The sequence below is a fragment of the Copadichromis virginalis genome, linkage group LG14 (assembly GCF_057382275.1).
Source record: "Copadichromis virginalis isolate Kocher_CV1m ecotype Utaka linkage group LG14, C_Virginalis_male_GT1.1, whole genome shotgun sequence".
In the NCBI taxonomy this organism is placed as follows: domain Eukaryota; kingdom Metazoa; phylum Chordata; class Actinopteri; order Cichliformes; family Cichlidae; genus Copadichromis; species Copadichromis virginalis.
Window position 1 is genome coordinate 40,118,178 of NC_140631.1, and position 23,601 is coordinate 40,141,778.

General features: G+C 42.0%; 1 protein-coding gene across 4 annotated transcripts in view; it reads right to left on the reverse strand.

Moving 5' to 3' along the window:
* LOC146694664 (leucine-rich repeat and fibronectin type III domain-containing protein 1-like protein) overlaps positions 1–23,601 on the reverse strand; it is a 417,321-nt gene that overhangs the window by 124,551 nt on the left and 269,169 nt on the right. For all 4 annotated transcript variants that reach the window (XM_085430925.1, XM_085430926.1, XM_085430923.1 and 1 more), the window contains one exon: positions 12,203–12,291. The gene's annotated coding sequence lies outside the window, so the exon portion shown is untranslated. The remainder of the gene's footprint in view (positions 1–12,202; positions 12,292–23,601) is intronic.

Here is a 23,601-nt window from a genome sequence, read left to right on the forward strand (position 1 = left end):
AATTAGAAACTTGAAAGATTACATTTACGCTGGCTAAATGAACACAGGGATGGATTTGTAATTCATAAATTAAGTATCTGGAACGGTCACAGTAAACACGACTCTATACGTGCCGTAAGATGACCTACGCTGCACAGAATCGGCATTTTGGAGTTTGATTTAAAGCCAACGCAGCACGCATATCAATCAATTTTCAGCCTGTTTCCTTCACCAGCGCCGAATGTCAATGTCAGCTTTGAACTCAACAGTGAGAAGAGTTTTCAAAAATGCTCCCTGCTCAAGACCGCACCATGTAACAGCAAAAAGAAAGACTTGGACACTAAGAGAGCAAGAATAGGGAAAGGTGGAGAGGAACAAAGAGAAAAGAAGTGAATGGAAGAGACGACAGACAAGTAAAAGAAGAGGAAGAAGAGGAGATAAAAATAGTGGTCTGTGCAGTGAGCTGTCAGCTTTGGAAGTGTGGTGAATTCAGCTGGATGCTTCAGTCCAGGTGCTGTTTCTGGCCCTGAGCAAACAGCATGCACCTCCCTCTCTCTCCGCTTGTGTGTGTTTGTGCTGACTGAGAGGAAAAGTTCTCAGTTAAACAACAATGAGGAAACCCAGAGGGGAAGCCTTTCTGCTGATGGATTAACACAATAGACACACTCACATTATGCCAAACACACACTGGATGCAAGTGAACAGGTGCAGACAGCAACACGAAGCATGCACGCACACACAGACGCTCCTTGGATGGGACTGAGGTCAGGGATCTGTCAAGTTCCACCACAACAAAGTGGCGCTTTGTGCACAGGGACACTGGCACGCTGAAAACCTTGACACAAAAATAAAAGACCTGTCTAAGACATCACTGCACGGTGTCCTAAAAGGATCTAGTCCTAACCAGGAACCAGTGAAGTAAGTCAAAAGTACACTGAAGACAGTGTTGGGAAGGTTACTTTTAAAATGTATTCCACTACAGATTACAGATTACATGCCCCAAAATGTATTCTGTAACGTATTCCGTTACGTTACTCAATGAGAGTAACGTATTCTGAATACTTTGGATTACTTAATATGTTATCATGCTGTTTACAACTACGTGAATGTACTGTTGCTGTGATTTATTACTGTTACTGAAGGTCCGCGGCTCCGAACTGTAGTAAAGGGACCTCTGGCTGATACGTCGGGTTCGTGTCGGCTCGTAGCCGAAAACTAGCTTTACTTTGTTGTCTGGGTCAACTTTGAGACAGAGAGAGGCGTCGAAAGGCTGCTCCAACGGAACTTATTGTTTCGGAGGAAAACACGAACACAGCGTACAGTCGAGTCTAAACAGCTTACTTACAGCTGGGCTCGTCAGGCACTCTTCTTGGCTGCAGTGGTTATTATTATATTTACATGCTTCCAGCTCCCGTTTTTGCTTGATGACAACTCGTACTTTTCCTTTTCCTCCCTCCTCGCGCTCACAGACACATAACGGGTATGGCCGTTCATTCTCCCTGCAGCACGGACTACACTGCCCATGAGGCTACATTCTTTAGTGTTATGTCTGTAGCATTCTGCCTATTAGCTTAGCACAACAACAACAACAACATAAAGGCGCTCTCTCACCCAGGAAACACACAGTCGCAGAGACCATGGCAACCGTAACGCTGCCACCTGGAACAACAGAACATGTCAAACAAAAGCCAAACAGTCCTGACCCACCACAATATGAAACAGGAAAGTACCGCCGTGTAATCCATTTATTTCAACAAAGTAACTGTATTCTAAATACCACCTTTTAAACGGTAACTGTAACGGAATACAGTTACTCATATTTTGTATTTTAAATACGTATTCCAGAATATTAACAGCACTCAACAATCTTATCTGACAAGCACACTTGGCAGTATTTGCCCTGCTGTCAGGAACCAGCAGGATCATTACAGGGATTAATTAGCACTGATGTGATTTTTTTTTTTCAATCACCACTATAAAGTGCACGGTGAAAACACCCATTCACCAGCCTGTTAGCAGCTGTGTGTGTGTGTGTGTGTGGGGGGGGGCACTGCATCAAGAACAACAAAGATGATGAAGAGCAGAGACCTCTACTTCAAAGCTGCACCTTCACCGTGAGTGGGCTCTATATGCAGCAAGAAAAAAACCAGGTGAGGTGATAATCAAGTGCTGCTCGAGCCTGTCAGGTGATTTTCCACATGACAAAATATTATGTGCCAAAAAATTTGAAGAACAAGTCGAAATGGAGTCTGTGTTTGCTGCACATCGGCATTACATTAGACCTCTAATGATAACAGGCAACACGGTACAGACCGGCTCCACACAGAGCTGGATGTTTAATTTGACGCCAGTCTGTTGCAGGGCTAACACATAGGCTGTATCCCAATTCAGGCTCTGCAGCCTTAATAAAGGCCGCTTTTTAAGGCCAATTACGTCACAGCGACGCGACGAAGGCTGTCCCAATTCAAAGGCTGCTCGAAATGCGGCCCTCAAATGTGTCCTTCATTTCACTGAATTTTAAGGATGTGGCAGTGTAGACTTCGTGGCCCAACATATCCCAGAATGCATAGCGCGGCGGTGAGTGTGGATAATTTTGCCGGAAAAAAAAACAGCGGAAGAGGGGCGGCCGAAGAGTAAAGTTTTAAAAGTAAGTACTGAATATTACTTATTTATGTGTGAATGTTTAATAACGAAGAACAAACATTCCTGTTGGCCACATGTCGGCAAAGTTATGTGACATTAGTGATGTTTGTACTAACTTGGTTTTAAAGCCTTTACTTCAAAATATACGATAAATATATAAATACAATACATACATACAATACAAAATATACCAGTTCAATAGTTGACTTTAATCTATAAGAGAATGTGATGATTTCATGGATATTTAAAGTAAGCATTGAGACAAATGTAGTAATGCCAACATATTAAAAGAACAATATTTGTCTCTCATATATATAACACAGTTATATATACAGTGTCAAAGAAACCTGTCTTTGAGTGAAGATTTAAGGTGACAGGAAATATAAATAAATGCAACTTGAATCTTTACTGAAGCTCAGTGTTTGAAACAGAGTCATTCACTGCTGTTATAACTAATAATGATTGAAATGATAACTTTAATATTGGCCATGCTATATTTACATTAGCAAAGTGAGATGACTTTAGTCTCATGAACAACATTGGCTATTTGTTATTTACTAGCTAATCTTAAATGACTGTTCAGTACAGAAGTGAAGCCCAATAATCATGATTTCACAGTCCTGTGGTCTCAGCCTCAGATACTTATTAAATCAAAGCTCATGTAGAAACAAACAACCAAATGAACAAAAGATTTCTCCTTCATTTCTGTCAAACAAAGCTGTATGAAACGTTTCCAGCTGTTAGTGTCACGGTTGCTAGGCAACCTGGGCAGCGCAATGGAGGCTAGACCGTCCCATTTCACAAGCCTCTCACTTCCGGCCTCAGCGGTCTTTGAGTACGCCGCCCTTGTGGACCGTTAAGGCTGCGTACTTTAAGGCTGCAGACCCTGAATTGGGATACAGCCATAGAGACAGTGTTAGGCCTGTCTCACAACTATGGGCAATTTAGAGTTACCAATTCACCCATCCCCACTAACGTCATGCCTTTGGACTGTGGGAGGAAGCCGGAGTACCCGACGAGAACCCACTCAGAGAGAGCAACAGTGCCACCATGCTGCCCCTACATTCTCCCTCTCAGAAAGTGGACTTTCCTCAGTCTTGCAGGCTTTGATGCTTTCTGGCCTCTCTGGGCTTGTGTGGTGGCAGGATCTTCAGAGCTGTTGGCTTGTCGCCTCAAACCTCAGTGGCATACACTTAGATGATTCTGACGCTGGAGAATTTTCCTGTCGATGTCTAACGCCTTCTCCTGTCTCAGACTGGGGCAGGTTGCAGGCAAGTTTTTAACTCTTGACAAGCTCTGGCTTTTCTTTTTCTCCCAAATCATTACTGCGTGCGCCGTGCCGGGAACTCCGACTCTTACAATGACATGAAAATAATTTATGCAAAAAAGGAAGCGATCATGTGTCAGCCTCAACAGACTTCTTAGATAAAGAGGTGTCCATTCATAAAAGATGCAGCGTCGCAATGTGCAGCTACACCTGAAGCTAAGAGAGGGAGAGCAGAGATGTTTCTCTCCAGAGAGACAAGCGACTTTGTCACTGCTCACTTATGTAACATAAACAAGGTTTGCAGGAAATGAATGAGCAGGAAATGCTATAAAAACAAGAAAAAAAAGAAAAGAAGACAGATGGAGCTGAAAAAAGGAGAGAAGAAAAAAAACTATGAGCAAACTCCATTGTGTGTCTACAGGGTTGTTGTGACGTTCTTATTGTGCCACTTTGGGCAGGAGGACGAGCCATTCAGCCAGAAGAACTGAAATCTCAGTGACAAACACAGCTGCTCTGCTGAAGTGTCCTTCAGCAAGACACAGCATGACTCAGGGCTCAGTTGTTACAGGTAGGGCCTCCTTTCAGAGAGAATTTGCAGCTTATACCCAAGAACACACAGCAAATGAGGTGCAAACAAGCTTAGCAAAGATCTTCTACCAACACCGCCATCCAGAATCCCCTAAGTCTTAAATGGATTCCTCTCTGAGGCTGTGGGACTGAAAAAATCTTATTGGCTTCATGAATTTGGTGAAGACAAACAGTCTACAACACACACTCGTTTTAAACAATCAGCTAACAAGCTCTTCTACCGATGGTGTGAGAACATTGATGCGTTATTGCGCTCTTTACACACCAACAAATCTGCAGGAAAAACAGGAACATGCAATCTATCAAAGCCTACTTTTTACATGCCAAATTGGATTTCTGTCTTGTGGGAGTCAGATGATAACTTGAACAGGTGAAGGAGCTTTGAGAGCATCTAAACTTTTTGTTCTTTCAACATCACTGTCTGGCAGCTTTCCCTCAATCCTCGCACTTATTCCAAAGCACGCCTCTCTGATTTATTTGTTCTGGGGGCATAGGGAGTGCTCTTTCCTCTGCACACCTTTGCTGAATTGAGGGATGAATCCCCACAGGCTGTAGCCTTTATGTTCAGCAGCTTAACTCTGACCGAGCTGTGGGAAAGAAGAGATAACACTGAATTTCCCTACAGGGAGTAATGCAGGATCAGAGAAGACCAAAAACAAGAATCCCTCTTGAAAAATCACAAGAAACAAATTGAAACTTTGGCAGATTAAGAGGAGTTTTAAACAGCTTGTTGGCAAAATGTGTGAATGAATATCAGGAGGATTTCATTTTGCCTCCATCTGAAGAGAAAATGCAGCTCGTGTCCTTTAAAGACAAACTAACAGTAAAAATATGTTCTGGTGTCGTGACAAAAACTGAAGAGCATAACTACGCTTCTTTATAAAAGGTTTACCAGCGTCAGACATGGACAGCATTAACTATTACTAACAATAAGCAATACTGACAAGGATAAAGTATCCATATGACTAACTGGATATGAACTGAGACCTTCTCCTGTTGGCTTCAAAGAAAAAAATTTATATATATATATATATATATATATATATATATATATATATATATATATATATATATATATAAGTGCTGTCAGTGTTAAAATGACGTTAACGCCACAACCGCATTAACACGGCAAATCTCCATGAGCGAGTTATCGCGGATCGCCCCGTGTGGGGCTGCACGGCGTCAACGTGTTAGCTCGTTAATTAATACGCTGACAGCACTAGCACACACATATATATATATATATATATATATATATATATATATATATATATATATATATATATATATATATATATATATACACATATATATACATATATACATGTATATACATATATATATATATATACATATACACATATATATATATATATATATATATATATATATATATACATATATATATATATATATACAGTATATACAGTCTATATATAGTCAGATGTACTTTGCTGTAAGATATTCAGCACCACAACTGTGTTAAGAATGTGTTTGGTAATGTAGGGCGACAATAATCACTGCTGCTCCATATCTTCATTTACATCTCTGCAGACGACCGTTTTTAACAGATGAATGTGCTGTGGAGGCAGAGACGACTGTGAGCAACGCAGGAAACACATCTTGATAATAAAAAGCTTGATTGTTCTATTGTTCAACCAAGAGTTGTGAAATCCAAACCTAGAGAATACAATACGAGCTCTAATAACAGTCTTCACAAATTTATCGCCTCCATTTCGTTTATTAAATCCTCCTTTATTTTCCTACCGCTTCTCTCCTGCTCGCTCCTCAATTCATTCATTTATTCCTCCCCTGTGGTTTCTGTTCTAAGCCAGTGGAGATGATGGTTTTAAGTCTCCAAGTGCTGGTCCCCATTAGCAGCAAACTAAAATCTGCCTCTCTGACTGAGATGCTTTTGTTCAGCATGCCTGCTCATCACTATTGTTCGACGCCGGGGCTCCTATTTGCAACCAAAAACCTCTAATGTTTAATAGCAAAGAGGCATCTTTAATGTGGCTACATGATATGGGAAAGAAAAGATCTGAATGGATTCCAAACGATGAGAAGCGAGCACAAAGTACAAATGAATACAAAGCGTACAAATGACACACAGAGAGACGAGACAGTGGGATTCACAGTTTCCTGGAGAAAACCTGTTATTGCTCCAAATCTCTGCAAATGAAAAGACAAAATGTGAAAATCAGCTCCAATCAAAATGGTTTCGAAGAAAAGATACTGAAACTTTTACAAGCGAATGTTCAAAAATGTGTTGTTTAAGATATATCAGTCTTTACTGTTTATGTATAATATTGGCATTAAAAGCTACATACAGTCAAAGTCATCGCTCTGTTCTGTATCTCACCGCAGCTACAGCTGCCCACCGTGTGGAGAGAATCCCAATTTGCAGTTTTAAAATTAGATCCTGCTTTAACGCTGCTCACGCCAGCTGATGAATGATCTTCATCTTCATTAGTCTTCATTCTAATAAGCTCTACTTCCTAGACACACTAAGCTACTATTAGCCAAACTGTAAACACTTGCTGTGTGATTAACTCAAACTAGCACGCAAAAGTTTGCATGTCCACAAAAGCAAAGTCAAGTTTAACACAACAATGGTGGAAAAAGTGGTCTTTGAATTGTTGAAGCCTGCAGGAAATTTAAATGATGTCTAAGCCGTTGTGAAAGATCTTTGTCACAAAGGGAAGCTGCTCTGGGATGCAGCTGAAAAACCCATTCAGTCAGCAATGAGGGGTTGGTTTTGTGCTTTGAATTGAGCAATTGGCAGTCAAATTGTCATTTGTGGATATTGACTGAATGCGTCGCTCCTCTCTGGGGAAAGAGACTCACTCATTTTGCATCTAAATTTGTTTACCAACTAAAAAGCAATCACATCATTAAAAAATGAATCCTGTGATACATTATATATGATGAAAGGCGGTGAAACACAATCCTTCCTAGAAGCTGAGGATTGTTTCCCTCAGCACTTACAAGCAAAAACACGAACAGGTGACAAATTAATGGAAATGAAAAGACAAGCTATGTCGGTGCTTGGTGGTTTGACAGACGCTCGAAATCTCCCAGGTATTCAGATATCCGATGACGTTGCGTGATAATCTTCACCGTCATCAGAGCATTCAGTGGGGCCTCATGTCCTATCATCCCAGGAGAAACCATTCCACTCAGGACAGAATAATTGGTGTATATAATAATTTGACTTGCAATGACCGTTCTGTCTCAGCGGCCAAGAGAACCCAAACCATGGCAGCAAAATGCTCTCACTGAATAACACAACCACCAGATCCCCTCACTGTTGGTGTCAAGGGTTCAATCTTTCACCCACGTGGACTAGAGACGTTCCTTTTTCACAGGGTCCAATATTGTCCACAGTCGCGTTGCTCAGTAACTAAACCAGACTTTAAATACAACAGCAATGATTGGCTCTTTGTGCTGTGCACATACAAAGTCAGGTTAGTCCTCCCTTGCAGGTTTGCATTCACTCACGCCTGCATTGCCTGTTTACAACGTTCTGTTACAAATACAGACGAGAACATTGCTGCAACAGAGACAATATTTCAAAGAGGAGAAAACCTGAACGAAGGTCTAGTGAAGGCCTGTAAGAGTCTACTTGTCACACACATGCCTAGTCTATATTTTGGCATTTGATGACTCTGATAGCATAAAAGGGATTATTTCCAAGTTTCAAAGTTTGTACTAGCTAATAATAATCCAACAACCTATGAGGCGAGAAGCCTTTACACTCCCTTCCCTTCTCAAACTCAAAATCCCATAAGTGCTATTAGCTTCTGGTAGACTCATCTAAACACCATTAGCAGCCATCCACTATAAGTTTTCATTGCCTATAAAACCATTGTTACTGCTGAGAAGCTGCAGTGCTGGTCTGCTCTGCTTTATAGCTGCTGCTGCAGATGCTTACACTGCCCTTACCTCTGCTTTAAGAGGCAGCACACGTCCTTGAAACGCTTGTTTTGTGCTGGCAAACAGATGTGTCCTTGGTCAGCATGAGCCTAATATACAATATAAGGGTACACAACACAGGACACAGACAGGATACCTTCACACTGATATTCATGGTGCTATTATACCTAACCTTGTACAATGTAAGATGCTCCACAAAGAACTCCAGTAAAACAGACACCACATTGTAGTTAGTCCTCAGTTTTGGTGTTATAATTTACCCACACATGTCTTGAGTTTCATGCAGTCTCTCTTCTTTCTTTCTCTGCTTTCTGCTGTTTCTTGCAATCAGCAGTAGCGCTGAGTTTATTATTAAAGGGGTTAAAGGCAGGATAGAGCATGCAGGACAGAGAACAGCCAGCCACTGCAAGCAATTAACTGAGCTATTCTCACAGGCACACAATCTGATATTACATGAACTTCATGCTCAGTAGCTGGCAGGTTAAAAACAATTTGATGTCCAATTGTGCTGAAACGTGCACTCTCAAATGATGCTCAGTGAGGTCATTTATGTGAAAGATCAGGCTGCTGCACAGGTGTGAAAATGCTGCACATTATTATTATGTGGTGCCTACTCGAACTGAACCGGAACAGAGCACTGTGCTAATGCTCTGTTTATATCACAGGCAAAATGTGAAATGCAAGGTTTGCAGATCTAGAGATGAATACAAACTCATGGCTTTAATGCTGTCATTTTACTTTCCACTCAAAAGACCACTCACCCCAAATCCAAAGCACAAATGTCGCACACAGTTTACACTCTGAGTGCAACAGCAGGGCGCAGTCTGTACTCAGGGAGTGTAAACTGTAGTTGGGCTGAAGTTGGTTTGATTGGTTTGACACCAGATTCTTACTGGCCCAAAAGATTTTTCCATTCATGGCATAAAATCCTTTTTTTTTCTCTCTTTTTTTTGTTTGCAGACTTTAAATCATTCAGTTCATGATTTAAAGTCTGCAATGTTTATGGGGAACTTCATTTGTAACCTTAGGGTGTGCTTTAAGGTGTGCCTGCCTCATTATGAGGATAATAATAATAATAATAATAATACATTTTATTTAAATAGCGCCTTTCAAAGCACCCAAGGACACTGTACAACAGATAAAAACTGGAAATATACACAATGATAAAAATAGAAGATAAAAGTTAAAACATACAGAAATTTAAGAATAGGCAATTTTAAACAGATGAGTTTTGAGGGTGGACTTAAAAAGAGAGAATGAACTAATATTTCTGAGGTCCGGGGGTAGGGAATTCCAAAGTCGAGGGGCAGAGCAGCTAAAGGCCCTCCCTCCCATTGTGATCAGACGAGCAGAGGGAACAGAGAGAGAAAGAGAAGATGAAGATCTGAGGCAGCGGGATGGGAGCTTCATCTGTAATAAGTCAGAGAGGTACGGTGGAGAGAGAGAATGAATAGCCTTGAATGTATACATAATTATTTTAAAATGGATGCGAAATTTGACCGGGAGCCAGTGAAGTTGCTTCAGGATTGGGGAGATGTGGTGGGTAGAAGAAGTCCTAGTAATAATACGGGCAGCAGAGTTCTGGACACGTTGGAGCTTGTTGATAGATTTTTGTGTAAGGCCAAATAATAATGAGTTGCAGTAGTCAATTCTAGAGATAACAAGATTATGGATGAGAATGGCAGTGGCGTGAGGTGTGAGGAAGGGGCGGAGGCGATTAATGTTACGGAGTTGGAAATATGCTGCACGTGTAATATTATTGATATGTGAGTTAAAGGATAATGTGCTATCGAGAATGACACCCAAGCTTTTCACAGAGGGAGAGATAGGGACCAGCGAGTTATTGATGGTGAGAGAGAAATTGTTAATTCTGGATAGCAGTCGTTTAGTGCCAACCAGAAGAAGTTCCGATTTATTGCTGTTGAGTTTAAGAAAGTTGGAGGAGAACCAAGAATTAAGTTCAGCTAGACAGAGGATGAGGGAGGGTGGAGGAAGAGTAGAGTCAGGTTTGGTAGAGAGATAGAGCTGGGTGTCATCGGCGTAGCAGTGGAACTGAATATTATATTTACGAAAAATATGTCAGAGTGGAAGAAGGTAGATGATGAAAAGAAGGGGCCCGAGGACAGATCCCTGGGGCACCCCAGTGGATAAAGGAGAAAGCTGAGAAGTGAAGGATTTTAATTGAATGAACTGAGTGCGGTCAGATAGGTATGATTTAAACCAGGCTAGTGGAGTGTGAGAGAGACCAATAGAAGCTAATCTGCTAAGGAGAATGGGATGAGAGATGGTGTCAAAAGCTGCACTCAGATCAAGAAGGATAAGGATGGAGAGGAGACCAGAATCAGCTGCTATAAGAAGGTCGGTTGTTATTTTTATAAGAGCAGTTTCAGTGCTATGTAGAGGACGAAAGCCAGACTGGAACTGTTCGTAAAGGTTATTATCAGTTAGGTGAAGATGGACTTGTGAAGCAACTATTCTTTCAAGGATTTTTGAGAGAAATGGTAGATTGGAGATAGGACGAAAATTATTAAAGTTGTTGGGATCTAGACCAGTTTTTTTCAGAATTGGGGTAATAGCAGCAACTTTGAAGGAAGCAGGAACAGTTCCAGTGGTGAGTGAAGAGTGAATAATAGCAGATATGAGGGGAAGGAGAGGGAGTAAGCAGGCTTTGACGAGGACAGTGGGGATAGGATCGAGCTGGCAGGTAGAAGGCTTTGATTTATGGATGAGATCAGCAATATCAGCTAAGGATGTAGGGTTTCCCTCGGGTCTCACTTATGTCCGAACCTCACTCATTGGTGAAAACACCAAGACTGCACCATCGAAGTAGCTCAACATGAGGCACCACGATGGAACTAAAGTAAAGGTTGGTATCGTCATAGTGGCTTTTATCTGCTTACAGGTAAAAAGCTCAATCAGCACTTCCCGTGCTAACAAACCCAACAACCTGTCTGTAACCGCTAACACGTTGTACCTGTTGTATGACCAGTTTCATGTTTTATACAACTTCAAACACTCATCGTGTCACTTTATATGTCTCAGTTTCTATCAATATACAAAACTCTCCCCTAACCCCCCCCCCTCTTTGACATGCTTTCCCTATGGAGAAAAATGCCATCAAACTTGTGGGGGCGGCTGTTTTGTCCCCATAAGCGACCCCACAAGTATAGTGGCATGCCAATTTTCTGTCCACACAAAGATATCTAAACATGTACACGCACACACGCGTACAAAAAACAGCATCATGCTCATCACACATTCTTCGCGTGCTCTGTCAATAACTGCAAACACAAACACACAGACATTAGCAACACGCATGTAGCTATCACTTCTGTGTGTGTGTGTGTGTGTGTGTGTGTGTGTGTGTGTGTGTGTCAGACAGCAACAAAACTGACAGATGTGCAACAAAGTACAGCAGTAACCTTCTAACCTGTGCTGGCTTCAGAATGACAGAGGCATTATGAGTGTGCGGGTGGTGTGTGTGCTGTATTTGTCCGTGTGTTAGCCTTGTTAAAGATCCATTTCAATTCTGGAAGATTCAATATTTATCAAATAGAGACGCAGGTGTCTGCCTGCGGGATCTGAAATTACCACAGAGGATGAACGAGAAATGGAAAGAGAGGGAGGAAGAGAGAGAGGGGAGCTTCTGTAGCTTCTCCCCAGACCTCTGATCATTCCTATGCTTAAGTGGGTTTCAAGTGGTGCATTTAGAAAAAACTCAGTAAGAACAGTCATACTCTGGACCCCCGGTGGAAGAAACCATAAGTTACTCTGCAAAAGCGATCCTACCTGCTTCAGAGGGTTTCAGTATCTCTTCAACAATGTCAGCCTCTCACGATGAAGTACGGTAGCGATGTGATGACTCGATCAGGAACAGCCTGAAAAAAAAGAAGATTTTCATTGATTAAAAATCTTTTTTTGGTTAATTAAAATGAGAATTCAATGTCATGTAAAACCTTATCTGCCAAGTCTCAATGCAGGCTCAATCATCCAGGCAAGGAAGTCCCAAAAAGTTGATTCTGTTCACCTGGATATAGATATTTCGCGCATCCAGGTAATAATAATAATACTAATACTAATACTAATACTACTACTACTAATAATAATAATAAACAGTACAGTGTGGTGAAAGTGGTGAAAATGCTACGTCCAGATGAACAGAATCAACTTTTCAGGACTTATCTGCCAAGTTTTCAGGTTCTTGGCATCGATACACAAAAACCAACTGCAGTTACAAACAAGCTGCTTTTAAGCAAACACCTTTTGAGAAGCTGGGAAAAAATAACTTTTTCACAATAATATAGTTTCAGAAGATTTTTGACAAATATACTGAGGCTGGACATTTTATACCTCAAGAATAAACTCACTTATTAAAAGTAGCTACTACCTGTCTGCTCGGCCTCACCTCCATTAATCTGTGTCACTAATTATCATCATTATCAATTATCACTAAAGTCATAATTTAGCACTCACATCTTACACAAATATATTCCATTCTGGATCCAGTAAAATCGAAACAAAAAAACTGAAAAAGAGAATGAAACAACAGCACAAAAGATTAGGTAGAGTTGAAAAACAATGTATGATAATAATAATACTCTATTCATTCTCTTCCGCTTATCCTTTGTCAGGGATGCAAGGGGCTGGAGCCAATCCCAGCTGTCTTAGAGAGGCAGGGTACACCCTGGACAGGTCGCCAGTCTGTAGCAGGGCTAACACATAGACACAGACACAGACAATCATTCACACTCACATTCACACCTATGGGCAACTAACCTATCCCCACTAACTGCATGTCTTTGGACTATGGGAGGAAGCCACAGTACCCAGAGAGAGCATGCAAACTCAAAGATCCTGGAATGGTGGAATTGAACTTAGGACCTTCTTGCTGTGAGGCAACAGTGCTAACCACCATGCCCAATAATAACAACATTAATAATAATAATAACTTTATTTATATAGCACTTTTCAAAACACAGAGCTACAAAGTGCTTCACAGTTCAAATAACACTAACCTATAAAATCGAGTTTTCAGCATTCATAAAACAAACAACGTGAGCCGACCTGACTGTCTGAGGAAGGCTGTTCCACAAAAGCCTCAAAAGCACGATCACTCCTGGTCTTAAAATCAGAGCATCAAAGCAAAATGATGTCACAGTAGCTATAAAGTTAACATGGAGGTGATTTTAGAGCCCTTCATGGCTGTTGCCATAGTGGCCACACCATGTTACTACAATTTGATTCCATGACCCAAAAATAACTTTTCTCTTAATTTGGTTGATCGTGGCTCAAGAGTTGGCAGTTCATCTTGTAACCGGAAGGTTGCTGGTTCTAGTCCCGGCTCGGACAGTCTCGGTCGTTGTGTCCTTGGGCAAGACACTTCACCTGCCGCCTACTGCTGATGGCCAGAGGGGCCGATGGCGCGATATGGCAGCCTCGCTTCTGTCAGTCTGCCCCAGGGCAGCTGTGGCTGCAACTGTAGCTGCCTCCACCAGTGTGTGAATGTGAGAGTGAATGAATAGTGGTATTGTAAAGCGCTTTGAGGGGCCGCTATATAAATGCAATCCATTATTATTATTATTACTAATGTGAAAAAGGACTCTGTTTATCACTCGAGTATATTCCATCTGGTCTGCTGACATTTGGAAAGTATAGATGAGCTGTATGATTTTGCAGAGAGCCAGCAGGAAGTCAGCTAGCTTGGCGGGAAGAAATCTGATCTGAGCATGTTCTCTATGGGCTTCACTTAGAAAAAGCAACACTGTAGAAGCCCGTGTTACGTCATGGTACCAAATGGAGGAAGACTGGAAAGTTTTTTTTGGCGTCTGCATCATTGAGCAGCTGTCATTTGAATGCATGAGGCTTTTGGCTGTTTGTGAAGATAAAAAACAAACTCCGCAGCGCAGTATGGTGCTTCTGCATATTCTACCTTTTACAAGTTGAAAATTCACGTCGACTTGTTCCCTGCTCGCAATAAAGTGCAAACATTCAATAAAGATTGTGAATCGGGATTATGAGGTCACACATCAAACATATAGCTTTGTGTGATGTGACTGGATTAACAAGACAGAAGAAGATCCAAATGATCATGAGAGATTGAGGTCTATTCAGCAGTTAGAGATGATCCCCTTCACTTAATCTCGCTAACATCTGAATCAAACGCCACCCCTCGTCTTCAACACCCGGCAGCTGCGCGTGAATAAAAGCAAAGCGTCCTCCCTCTCGCTCTCTCCCAGAGTGCTGATATCGATGATGGCACAGCGAGGATGTCAGCGTTTCACTTTTAAATGAGCAAGTCAGGATGCTAGAGTGTCAGCTCCAAAGGAAGCCCTTTGTACTGCAGAGGCCAATATGCCTGGTTAATGAGACTGTGGCTCAGACCCGGACAGTGAGGCCTTGTGGGAAGAATGCTGCCGCTCCTCTGGTCTTATTAAGATGAGAGGAGAGATAAGTAGATGGGAGAGAGTAAGTCTGTCCAGCCCTCCACTGTATATAATCTGTCTGCTGACATTGTGCTACATTCAACCGTAATTACGCTTTGGGAGGAGTTGTCATCCACAGTGGGAGACGTGATACTGAGGATAATCATGCTCATAATGATAACCAGAACTTTACAAGATCTGATCTAAAGGCGGCTACAGAGATTTTCAGCAACTGTTTTGAATGCCACACTGTGCAACATCGATTTAAAGACTCGGGTTTGATATATAAAGTGTGGATTGGCATTTTGAGCAAACTCACCACTGAGTATTTGCTCTCCATGATTGTTGGTATATACTGCAGAGTATGGACTGGACCTTCTGGCTGAGAAACTGTGGGAAATTACACATGCATGTGTCTGTGAAGGTTCTCAGTCATCCAGGTCATCGTAGTCAAAGGAGCTTGCAAAGAAAAGCGTCTGGACTTCTTTAAGTTGCTTGAAGACCAGAAAAGAAGACCAGACACCAGTGAGGGAGGATAAGAAGGACAGACGCAACAACATTGTCATCCCCTATGTAGCCGGTGTATCAGAAAAACTCAGGAGAGTTTTCTCCAAGCATGACATCCCGGTGCATTTCAGACCCAGCAACACGCTCAGACGCCTTAAATCCCACTCACATCCTGGGCCATCTGACCTCAGGAATTCGCATGATAAGGTGGGGCCAGGTTTCACAATGAACTCACCTGAAACTCTGGCTGATTGGGACACACACCCAGTTTCACACCTTGGCTTAGGCGATTAGAGGATCATCAGGGGGTCCTTTTGTCCCTCTGTAGGGGGAAACTCCCACTAGGTTTATATCTGGGACTCTCCACCATTTGACCTTAGAACTGAAGAAGCTTCTCGGATGAGAGGTGAAACGTCTTCAAGCAACTTAAAGAAGTCCAGACGCTTTTCTTTGCAAGCTCCTTTGAACACATGCATGTGGCAGGGTAAGCCCACCATAAAGCATACCTGCTTAATTTTTTCCTTTTAACTAATAATAACCATAATTTATGAAATGAATGCCATGCTGCATTTAGTAAGACTAGAAAATAGCAACTGAGACCAGAAGAAAACATGTCAGAAATTACAGTTTTTTTCCATGGACTTCTGGAGTTGCCCCCTGGTCTTTACTTTGTCTTTACTTCTTAGATTTGGAAACTACATCCAGCTTTATTCATGCAGCCTGTGGTAAAAAGAAAGAAAACGCACAAATAGTTGCATAAACAATTTGATTTTTTGCATCCATCATTTAATGACTATTCACTTATTCAAACATCATGACCTTCTGTACGATTTAAAATGTAGATCTGCATGGTGATTCTCTAATATCTGCTGTTTCACAGCCTATGATGAGTGTGCACTTCCTTGTTTCCTCCGATGCTGCGTCCTACTTAACTTTCACGATAACACCTGGAGGACACATGCAAACAAACAATGTGCCAAAACTATTATTTGTTCTTCTTTGTTGAAAGAAGTCTTTCACTTTGCATTTTTTGCCTCCATTTATTCTATTCTGATTTTTTAAAGTATTTCACCGTTGCACCAGTGTCACATTAATTAGTCCCACTGTGAGATCATTATTCTAACTTTTGCCCTTGATCAGAACAGGAGGGACTGTAACAATGGCCAACTTCTCTCATAGTGCAGCTGGAGTGGTGACCAATGATACCACCACAGTTCTGTCACACTGGTCATCTTTCATCATGAACAATGAAAAATGGCACAGTTTACTTTCAGCTTTATACATCTTTAATACATCAGATAAAGAGAATGTTATTATTTTTTCTTCAAAAGCACTGGCTTTTGTTCAAAGTCTATAATTTATCCATAATTCACTGATTACAACAAGTCCTTTGAAATTAAACATGACACTGGCAGCTTGCTCTCACCAAATAAAAATGATCTGTAGGAGTCCAGAATTAGTGGACCAGCCAGCAGCAGCATTTTTGCTCACCTAGCTTGGTGTGGGTTTGTCCTCAACATTACATTAACAGAAATAAAGTTAAAGCCACTGAACTGCTTTGGTAAAGGAATAAAAAACAATTTAGCAGAAATTCCACTGTTTACCTGATCAGTTCATTCATGTAAAGCTCCTCCTATATGGACTTTGTGGCTGTAAAATCTTATAACCGCAAGTCTTTTGTCTTTCTCCGATCATAATGACTATGGCCACTAGTTAAACAGAAACAATGGGTCACAATAAACTGCTCAAATAACCTAAAGAGTTGGAGAGAAACTTGCTGTGATGTGAGTCAATCACTCTGTCCAATTCAGTTCCAAATAGTCATGTTTGCAAGTGAATTGGCTACACGGACTGACTCCATTGCATGAACTTATAATTTGGCGTCTCTATTCATTCATTCATCTAACCAGTTTCTTCTGCGTATCCAGTTCAGCCTCACTGGGTTGACATCCCGCTGCAGGGCTAACACAGAGAGACAGACCACTATTGATCCTCATGTTCCCATCCACAGCTACTTTAGAATTATCACTTAACCTAAAATGCACGTCTTTGTATTGTGGGAGGAAGCTGGAAGAAACCCTGCAACGACAACTAATTCACTGAGGTCTAAATCATCATAGATCTGTGAATAGTTTTTGATATTTCTCACAGTGATTATATTGTTTGTTCCATGATTGTTGAGACTCGGAAGAACAATTTAAGAAAAACAAATTACATATTGTGATGCCTCGAGGTGGGGTTAGGGTCGACTTACACACTGAGGATTAATACGGCCGGAGCTTTGCCTCCATACAGTGTGTTTCTCTACAACCAGCTGGAGAGTCTCAGAGTCTCCAACTAAAGACAGACCTGACACTCCACAGAGCGGATCTCTCTTTTTCTTAATGAAAAAAACATCCGTCTTCTTTCTTCTCAATACTTCCAACCAGCAAAACAAACACTGAGCAGTGAAAACTTCTGCTGGAAGAATACAATATTTTTTATAACCACACCAGTGTTGTTTGTCTACATGTCTGAACATATATTTAGGCAGCAATGAAACAGCGGTCATCGCTTGTAGCAGAAGGTTTACTGATCGTGGATTTCCATGATCCATGATAAGCTGATGGTGACAGAAACTACATCCTTGTTTCCTCGGCATGTTTTCAATCAATTCTAGTCCACTTAGGTTGTTTGGTAAAAATGTTTGTAAATCATTTCATTAAAAAAAAGTCTCATCATTACCTCTAAAGTGATCTCAGTAGGATACCTTTATATTTATACTCTGGCTGATCATCAGAACAACTAAGCTGTAGTGCCTCTTCACCTCACTGTGCAATACCTTTTGTGCAATACTTTTGTAAATAGTCAACGGTGCAATAGACTCAATACTTGAAATGTGCAATTCACTTGTATTTTTATTTTTATTCCTATTTATTCTATTTATCCCCTTCGTATATTTTATTTATATTGTCTCTGTATTTATATATATATATATATATATATATATGTATGTGTGTGTGTGTGTGTGTGTGTGTGTGTGTGTGTGTGTGTGTGTGTGTGTGTGTGTGTGTGTGTGTGTGTATATATATATATATATATATAAAAAAACACCCAGCACGCCCCTGCGGGCGGTTTATCCTTCAAGCTCGGATCCTCTACCAGAGGCCTGGGAGCTTGAGGGTCCTGCGCAGTATCTTAGCTGTTCCCAGGACTGCGCTCTTCTGGACAGAGATCTCCGATGTTGTTCCCGGGATCTGCTGGAGCCACTCGCCTAGCTTGGGAGTCACCGCACCTAGTGCTCCGATTACCACGGGGACCACCGTTACCTTCACCCTCCACATCCTCTCGAGCTCTTCTCTGAGCCCTTGGTATTTCTCCAGCTTCTCGTGTTCCTTCTTCCTGATATTGCTGTCATTCGGAACCGCTACATCGATCACTACGGCCGTCTTCTTCTGTTTGTCTACCACCACTATGTCCGGTTGGTTAGCCACCACCATTTTGTCCGTCTGTATCTGGAAGTCCCACAGGATCTTAGCTCGGTCATTCTCCACCACCCTTGGGGGCATCTCCCATTTTGACCTCGGGACTTCCAGGTTATACTCGGCACAGATGTTCCTGTACACTATGCCGGCCACTTGGTTATGGCGTTCCATGTATGCCTTGCCTGCTAGCATCTTGCACCCTGCTGTTATGTGCTGGATTGTCTCTGGGGCATCTTTACACAGCCTGCACCTGGGGTCTTGCCTGGTGTGATAGACCCCAGCCTCTATGGATCTTGTGCTCAGAGCTTGTTCTTGTGCTGCCATGATTAGTGCCTCTGTGCTGTCTTTCAGTCCAGCTTTGTCCAGCCACTGGTAGGATTTCTGGATATCAGCCACCTCCTCTATCTGCCGGTGGTACATACCGTGCAGGGCTCTGTCCTTCCATGATGGTTCCTCGTCTCCCTCCTCTTTCTTGGGTTTCTGCTGCCTGAGGTATTCACTGAGCACTCGGTCAGTTGGGGCCATCTTCCCAATGTATTCTTGGATGTTCGTTGTCTCATCCTGGACTGTGGTGCTGACACTCACCAGTCCCCGGCCCCCTTCCTTCCGCTTAGCGTACAGCCTCAGGGTGCTGGACTTGGGGTGAAACCCTCCATGCATGGTAAGGAGCTTTCTTGTCTTTATGTCAGTGGCTTCTATCTCCTCCTTTGGCCAGCCTATTACCCCAGCAGGGTACCTGATCACGGGCAGGGCGTACGTGTTGATGGCCCGGATCTTGTTCTTACCATTCAGCTGACTCCTCAGGACTTGCCTGACCCTCTGCAGGTACTTGGTGGTTGCAGCTTTTCTAGTGGCCACTTCATGGTTCCCATTCGCCTGCGGGATCCCCAGGTACTTGTAACTGTCCTCTGTCTGCAATGTTGCCTTCTGATAGTTCAATCCCCTCAGTTCTGACTACCTTCCCTCTCTTTGTTACCATCCGACTACACTTCTCCAGTCCGAACGACATTCCAATGTCATTGCTGTATAGCCTGGTAGTGTGGATCAGTGAATCGATGTCTCGTTCACTCTTGGCATACAGCTTGATGTCATCCATGTACAGGAGGTGGCTGACAACTGCTCCGTTCCGTAGTCGGTATCCGTAGCCAGTCTTGTTAATGATCTCACTGAGGGGGTTCAGGCCTATGCAGAACAGCAGTGGGGACAGAGCATCTCCTTGGTAGATCCCGCACTTGATGGTGACTTGTGCTATGGGCTTGGAGTTGGCCTCTAGTGTTGTACGCCACATCCCCATTGAGTTCCTGATGAAGGCTCTTAGGGTCCCATTGATCTTGTACAATTCTAGGCATTCCAGTATCCAGCTGTGGGGCATTGAGTCATAGGCCTTCTTGTAATCAATCCAGGCAGTGCACAGGTTGGTCAGTCTGGTCATATATATATATATATATATATATATATATATATATATATATATATATATATATATATATAATATTCTGTAACTCTGTAACTTCTGTCGGTGCTGTGCTTTTTTGGAAATCGAATTTCCCAGAGGAACCCACCCGAGGGATTAATAAAGTTCTATCTAATCTAATCTAAAGAAAGAAAAATAAAACCAGTAGAACAGCGAGGATGACGATGCATCAATAATGAGCACTGAATATTATAAAAATGATTAATTTTTTATTGCATTATTATTGAAGATGAAGACTGGACCAACTGAACTGATTTGTCCAATCTGTCCATCCATATACTTCAATCCCCAGAAATAATTCAGGGGATTGAGCGCTTGCAAAGAAGGGGTGCAAGCCGATGGCTGAAGGTGAATCTGAGGTTTAACCTGAGGTTTGAGCAGGAAACAAATCATGATTCACACGTTGCACTTGTCATTAGAATGAAACGATAAAGTCCTTAGCACTGAGCCATACAACCTCCAACAGCTACACCGTTGCAATGGAACATATATCAGGACTTTACAGATCAATTTGGCTGCTGAACCAGCCCTCTCGCTTGCATAAACAGCACATCTTTTTCCTCAAGATAATTCCACATGCAACAGCGAGCCCTGTTACTGGTTTTTTTGAATACTACCAGATCAGCCCATTTCTGGCTTCTCGCCATTGGCTACAGATCACTTTTAAAGCACATCGTTGTCTGTCCCCAAACTACATTCAATTCAGTTCACCAAATCTCAACAGTTGCTTCAAGCTCGGAGCTTCATATTGTGAGGTAAACCCCATACCATAACACAGAGAAAACAATCAGATGACGAGTACTTGGTGACAATGGGAAGGAAAAACTCCCTTTTAACAGGAAGAAACTTCTAGCAGACCTTGGATCAGAGAGGGGCAGCCATCTGCCCAACCAGTTGGGGGAAGAGGGAAGAAAGACGGGACAAAAGACACGCTGTGGAAGACAGCCCGAGATTAATCATAACTCAGGATTAAATGCAAAATGCTGTATAAACAAAGCTGCTCTCTTGATGGCACTCTCACTAGGTGTTGGCTCTCTCTGCAGTATTTTATCACTTCTTGTTCCTGTTACACTCCACAGTGGTGTTCTGTATGGCTTCATTTGTGTAGCTTGCTTTATTACAGACCTTTAAATAAAACTTATTTTGTAGTGTAACCTTCAAGTGCTTTATCCAAAGTACAATTTCTGCTAAATCAGTTTCAAATTATATTCACTGATTGTATCTTTAGGGATTCACTAGCTTAGCGTAGCTGCTAGCGTAGCTCCTAGCCTAGTCACTAATCGCATGGCTTCCTCCTCTTTCTTGATCACTGAGCCTCCTTTAGTAAAAACAGTCGTGTAATAAATAAGGCTAGAGGCCAGGCTCAGTGAGTTGGACATATGGGTCCACACCCCATTGTCCCAGGCAGCCAGGAAACGGGTCAGCTGGGTGACGGTGAGGATGAAGCGTACCCTTAAATAACAACCCAGTATGCCACCAACCTGTTCACATTTGGAAATGTTCTGACCCAAGGCCAGAGCAGGCAACACTGAGGTAAGTGCTTTGGGACCATAAATAGGTGCAATAAAGATAGATGGCATTAAAATCCAGGGGAAAACAAACACTTTCAGGTAAGACAAAGATAATATTACTGCTGAACCAGACTCCAGATGTCTGTTTTCCTGACAAAGCTGCCACTGCAGGTCAAATGACCTGCAACAGCTGACAGGAGGACTTTATTTTAACACCTTTGTCACTGATGAACAGCTGCAAGTGAGACCATCCTCAGAAGAACCCCCCACACATTAGAATATTCCAATGAATAAAGCAGGCCAGTGAAAGACGACTAGTGGGAAAGGTGAAGGAGAAGAAAGGAGCAAGCAATGCAAAAAACAGGACCAACAAAGGTTTGCACTCAATTAGAAAGAAGGGATGGATTATATGGTTGGAGAGTACAGCTGTCCCTTAATGGCTGAGCAATGAGAAGTCACTTTGTGGAGCAAGTTCACGGACAGTCATTATCATCTGCAGGATTGCTCCCCGCGGTTATTCGATAGTTTCTGCATGAGGCTGGAAATCCTGGGATTATTTTGTGAGGGTGAACGTCTTAACTTTGCAGCTGGGCACTCACTGACCTCAGCTAACGGCATTCTCCCATCACCACCACTAAAAAGAAAAAAATACATTTTATTTGCTTTAATTACCCGTTTAACTTACACGCCCTCGTTTCATTTCAAGACAGCGTGAAAGTCTCTACAGCACACTGCAGTAATTTATGAACCCTCCACTTTCATCGTTTGTCTCCTCGGCTGTCACAGCAAGTGGGAAATGCGAAGTCAGAGAGGCGAGACAGGGAGAAAAGAATATAGCGACTACAGTTGATAACTCATTAGCCCAGTGCAAATACATCAAAAGTTTTCAAACAAGTGTTAATTAGTCTAAAACCACCGATGGACAGACGGCGACTGAAACCAAATGTCTAATGTACAGACACAGAGCAGTGACAGAAAAAGACAGGACTTAAGATCATTCAAAAGCAAATGAAAGAAACAGAAAAGACTTTATCGTCTCTGGATAAAGTGCAGAAGAGGAGATCAGGTGGTGTGGGAAGAGATTTCCTTTTAGGTTTATGTGAGCTTTTTGTTTCCAGTGGTCGGCTCACAGAATGAGCAGCAGGTCTGATGACAGCTTTCTGATCATTTTGGTCCAGTTATAGCAAACCAGCAACAACGTTATTGTTGGAGATGCTGTTGAATTATAACTGGGGAGAGATTTGGAGGGATAATTGTTAGCCAGTTGGAATGGTGCTCACTCATTACAGGTTATCCTGTTGCTTTGTAGCATATAAAAGCTATGTTTGAGATAAATGTCACTTATTATGTTTCCACCTACAAAAAAATGCATTTTTTTAATGAAATTACTTATAAATGTGAGATTAGTTGGCTGCTTGAAACAAAACCTACTACTTGACTGGTAAAGTCTTTGGTTGAGTGCAGACAGCAGATGATGGATGAGTCACTGGATGAATGGCCAGGATTAAAGGGTGCTATTAATTAATGTGTGGAACTGATAGATTGATCAAACTGTTCTGCCATATTTCTTGGTGTTTAACAAACATGTGCTGTGTTCTCAAATGGAACAAGGAACTATAAAAAAAAAGAGAAACTTTGGAATAAAGTGCTCTCATCACAGCGATGACAACTCAGTCTAATTCTATTAATAACCATCATCTAGCACCCTGATTAAGTCACTAATCCTCTCTGCTCTCAGCTCCGCTGATTAACGCAGGATCACACACAGCAGAAACACGCTAAGTCTGACAAATTTACATGTGTTGTTCCC